The following is a 5252-nucleotide window of genomic DNA, read 5'->3' as shown; positions in this document are numbered from 1 at the left end:
GTTCATTGTTTTACATTTTTTTAAAAAAATTAAATGGCTTTTATTTATTGCACTTTAAATTGTTTTGAGATGTTGTATAAAGAAACTGACAAATGTAATAGTAATAACAACAACAACAGAGTCAAAGAACAGTTGAGTTGGAAGGGATACCAAGGGTCATCTAGTCCAACCCCCTGCAATGCAGGAAAAACAGCTAACAATAATAGTAATAAGACAGATCACATGCACCAAGTCATGTAGCATGGAGAATACTACTACTAAACTCAGTGCTGGATTTAGGCATCTAAGCAGAAGCTCTATTCAAAGCACACTGTTTCATGCTGATGTCCACTGTTTGATCACAAAGACTAACCTGTAAATTTGTTTATTTGTTTTGCCTTCAATGGGAAGAAGCTGGTTTTAAAAAGGTAAATACAGGCAAAGTGGTTTGACTGACTCCATGGATTTCCTTATTCCCTGACACAAATTGCACAAGATTGTTCACAACTCAGTGTACTGTACATTGCAAAACATTTCATCAAAGCATTTTTATTTATAAAAATATAGACCTCTGGCTCATACAGAAAACATATAAGCAGTGTACAGCAAATATAAAACCACAACATAAGGCAAATATAAAAGCAAGAAACAAAAACATAAGGAGCTGGACACTCACATAAAAGTTATCCCACTGAATTGGTTGTTGTAACAGTTAAGTTATCAAAATACATCTAAAAATGGGTAACAACAGTGCCTGGAAAATTTCTATTAGCAGGGCATTCCAGCTGTGGTAAATGCTCAATTTCTCATAGATATCATTTGGACCTCATTCACACATGGGTAAATTAACAGCATTGCTCCAGTAGATCTCAGTGATCAAGCTGTTGTTAAGGGCTTTGCACACTGATACAAGGACCTTGAACCTAGCCAGTAATTTACTGTTTGAAATATTACTATAAAATAAATTAACACCATCAAATATAAGCCTTGTAAAATGTATGCTGTCTATAAAAAACCCCCCACAGTTTGAAATGTTCACAAAGAATAAATTAACAGCATTAAAAAAATAAACCTTTATAATGCATAAAGTCTGAAAGCTTGCAGAGTTTAGTAGTGATTCATTCACTCAAGGTGATGTATTAACATTTCAAATCCGCATATAGCTGTTCCACATTTCCTCAAGTTCCTTGGATGTGTGAGTCCCACATTTCTCTTTTCTCTGCATGATACACTTTGTGGTGTTCCGAAATCTGACTTCAACATTCCAAGATCCATTGTTCTGTTGGGCAAAAAATCATATAGTATTAATTACTCATTTTTAATGACAAATGTAGTTCTTAGTGAACAAGTAGAACTGGATCCAGGAAGTGCTAATTTCTTTTTGATTCAGTAATGATTGATGGTGTACTGGTATTACATGATTGCTCTATCAGGTTCTCTTTGAAACCTTAATTGATATTATCCCCCTGTCAGTTTATTGTTAATTGAATAAAACATTGAGTAAGCAGCACATTCTTCTCTCCCTGGATATAAAATTATATATACAGTGGTACCTCAGGTTACATACGCTTCAAGTTACATATGCTTCAGGTTACAGACTCCGCTACACCAGAAATATTACCTCGGGTTAAGAACTTTGCTTCAGGATGAGAACAGAAATCGTGCAGCGGCGGTGCAGTGACAGCAGGAGGCCCCATTAGCTAAAGTGGCGCTTCAGGTTAAGAACAGTTTCAGGTTAAGAACGGACCTCCGGAACGAATTAAGTACATAACCAGAGGTACCACTGTATCAACTTTGTCACAGTTTCTATGTTACAAACTCTTTCGACTAATGGCTATTCAACTATGGTTTGTGCTATTCTTTCTGGTGGCTAATATACAGTACAGTATACAGAAAAAAAGGCATCTCAAGTCCTTTACACTTTAATGTACACTCACTGAACAAAGAAGAGGTGAAATGAAGTGAAGGAGGGTGCTGTCAAGTTTGTATATGACTTTTTTACCAAGATGAGCACAATGACCCTTGTGGCACCTTAAAAGGTAAAGGTACCTCTGACCGTTAAGTCCAGTTGTGTTTGCGGTGCTCTTCTCGCTTTACTGGCCAAGGGAGCCGGCGTTTGTCCGCAGACAGCTTCCGGGTCATGTGGCCAGCATGACTAATCCGCTTCTGGCGAACCAGAGCAGTGCATGGAAACGCTGTTTACCTTTCCGCTGGAGTGGTACCTTATTTATCTACTTGACGTGCTTTCGAACTGCTAGGTTGGCAGGAGCTGGGACTGAAGAACGGGAGCTCACCGCGTCGCGGGGATTCGAACAGCCGACCTTCTGATCGGCAAGCCCTAGTCTCTGTGGTTTAGACCACAGCGCCAGCCACATCCCTGTGGCACTTTAAAGACTACCAATTTTATTATGGCCTAAGTTTTCATAATCATTATTCATTAATTTATATCACAATGCCAAAATAGGCTTCTAGGCATTTACTGTACAAGGCAACGTGCTCAGGTGTTCCTTGACTACACATCAGATGCATAAAATGTTACCCTGGTTTGCAAACAGTAGTACTGTAGTTAGCAAGAAGGAATGTTCACCTGGCTTTCCATCGGTGAGCATCATTGCCAGTTACCAAGACGGAGAGGCAGCCAGGAGCTCAACATGGTTTGGGCGCAGCAGTGAAGCCAATCCAATGTTCCCGCTGCCACACCCATGCTGCATTGAGCTCCCTGCTTCCTCCTTCTCAGTAACCAGCTGTGACGCTCAACATCAGGAAGCCACTTGTGCAACACGATACCACTGACAGCTACTGGTTGCAGGTATAATACCTGATAGATAATGCTGGAGAGGAAGCATGCTGGCACCAATGACATGGGGAAGGTTTGGGAAGTAAAATTTACATTACTAGAGAGAATGTCGTCAGCCAAGACTTTCAAGGTAGCTTTCTCTGGAATGCTACTGGATTTAGAAAGGTGCAGTAGTGTAGTCTCAATACACGGATGAAACAGTGGTGTTGAGTCTAGAGGGCACCGAGTCCAGCAATCTAGAAATTCAAAAAGGGGCAGACTTCTCCACTTAATTGTTGTGGGTGGTGATAATTTAGTACTGGGAGCATGCTATCATCCAGCTAACCAAAATGTTCAGGGGAGATTCTGAGAGGAAGAAGGAAACCAAGGAAGCATTCAAAAGAGGATAGGTAGGAATGGGTGATTTCACATAGTGTGTGGTAATCACCACAAAGAGGTAAAATGTCTACATATCCACAATGCTGTGCCCTAGAACTGACTAGCAAGCTGTAGGTGCTTTTGAACTGATTGGGAACAATGAACAGATTGCTATCAAACTCAGTTGTATATGTAAATGGACAATTGTCCCCAAAATCCAACATAGCCACTTTTGACTTTAAAAGGCGAAACTTCCGCCACAGGCCTGGGCAGGCCGTGTCGTCCTCTTATATACCTGCTGGGATTGACAAAGCTGCCTCTGATTGGTTATCATTTAACTCTCACGGGAAATAATTAGCATCACACGTCATGTGCATGGAAGTTGCCAAACCAATTAACCAACTAGAAGGATTACTGTTAATAGCACCAGTTTTCCTATACTGTAACTTGATATTGCTGAATATGGACAGGCCTATTCACTATGATGTGAGTGAATAGGTGCCCGATCACCCACACAATTTCCCATGTGAAGGGGCCAGGCAGCCACAAATTTTGGTGCCAGCGCCATGCAGGCTACATGGCACCCACGCATGCAGAGCCAAGCTGGCACTCCTGTGTGAGTGTATCACAAGCATACATACACTTGCATTTTTTAAAAGAGCAATCTAAGAATTAGCAGTTGATCAAAGCAGAAATTATAGAACACCAATCACACTCATAGCTGTCAACTTTTCCCTTTTTTTAAGGGAAATTCCCTTATTCCGAATAGGATTCCTCGCAAGAAAAGAGAAAAGTTGACAGCTATGCACACTAGATTAGAAAAGTGGTCTGTCGCTGTTGCGTGATTGCCCCTGGAGGGCTTTAACGCTCCTCCACCGCAGTGTATTTGCCCAAGGCAAACGCCGGATCATGCATGAACCAACGTGGGTTAGCACATTTCTGTGGACTTTATTTCCACGATTGGCATCAGTTGCGCCTGGGCTCGGCCCTAACGCCCGCAAGCGCAGCTCCAAGCATCTTTGAAAAGCGAGAGCTTTTTCCCCCCCTCCCTCACCACAAATATTCCCTTTCCATCTGGGATTAGGAAGCAGGGCTCCTAGATCACACACCGTCACTTCCACGCAAGCCCTGCGCCCCCGCACCTCTCGGGTCAGAACTTAAACTCCAGCCAAAGCCCGGTCCGGTGCCAAAGTGAAGTCTAAGCAGGGAAAAACTTTGAAGAACCGCGCGCTAAGGAGCGCAAACTGCAGCCCTGCACACCTGCTTGCCCCAAGCGGAGTGTGTGTGTGTGTGTGTGTGTGTGTGTGTGTGTGTGTCTGTTTGTTTGTCTGTCTGTCCCGTCCCCTGTTCTTACCTCGGAGTAGCCTCCGCAGTTTCCCTCCAGGAGTGCAACAGTGCCTTTCCAGATAACTAGGTGCTGCTTGGAGACGCACGATTTCGTAAAGCTGTGGATGCAAGCCAGCATTGCGCCCCGCTGCTTCCAGCGGCAGGAGAGAAAGCAAAAGGGAGAAAATTTGGCACGTTAGTGACGCAACGCCTTGTCGGGAGAAGGGAAACGGCTCGTAGCTGCCAGCCGGCACCGCCTCCCGTCCGCGCCCTGGGTGCAGATCCTGCCAACAAGTGCAGAGAGAGGTCCTTTCCCGGCGCGCATTGGAAGAGAGGGCGTCGAGGGCGCGTCATTCTGCGGGTTCAGGAAGAGGTCGGCGGTTTCCGGGCAAGGAGGGGATGCTTAGGGAATGCGGAGAAATGTAGACCATTTCCCTCCGTTTCTGAAGCTCGCATTTATTGCTCAGGTATTATTTCTGTTCTTAGAGGACCATCGAGGTGCGAAGCTAATCTGGATACTTAAAGATGATGGCTGGATTTACCGAACTGGAATCACAAGGATGGAGCACGTGTTTTTCCCGCAGAGGATCCCAGGTGCAAGCCCGGGCATCGGGTGCAGTACGAGGACGATATTGAACAAGACTAGACGGACCAGTGAAGAAGTCTAGGCGTTCATAAGGCTATGCTTTTATCTTCGTGAAATGAAAACGTCATGCTGTTGAACTCTGGAATTTTTCCTGTTTCTATATCTTCTGCTCTATCTCATTGAGAGTGCAAGGAGGGAAGATCTCTG

The 5252-nt window shown here is 43.9% G+C and overlaps 1 long non-coding RNA gene across 1 annotated transcript; it reads right to left on the bottom strand.

Annotated features, from left to right (window-relative positions):
- Positions 1-512: 512 nt before the first annotated feature.
- LOC308458383 lies at positions 513-4708 on the bottom strand. Its single transcript, XR_013977321.1, has 2 exons — positions 4488-4708; positions 513-1258 (listed from the first exon to the last, which is right to left on the bottom strand). It is a non-coding gene; the product is annotated as an uncharacterized lncRNA (long non-coding RNA).
- Positions 4709-5252: the final 544 nt, after the last annotated feature.

The sequence above is a fragment of the Podarcis pityusensis genome, assembly GCF_964106645.2.
Source record: "Podarcis pityusensis genome assembly, chromosome: 11".
In the NCBI taxonomy this organism is placed as follows: Eukaryota; Metazoa; Chordata; class Lepidosauria; order Squamata; family Lacertidae; genus Podarcis; species Podarcis pityusensis.
The sequence above is the reverse complement of the archived record's forward strand: the minus strand, read 5'-3'. Positions and strand labels throughout refer to the sequence as shown.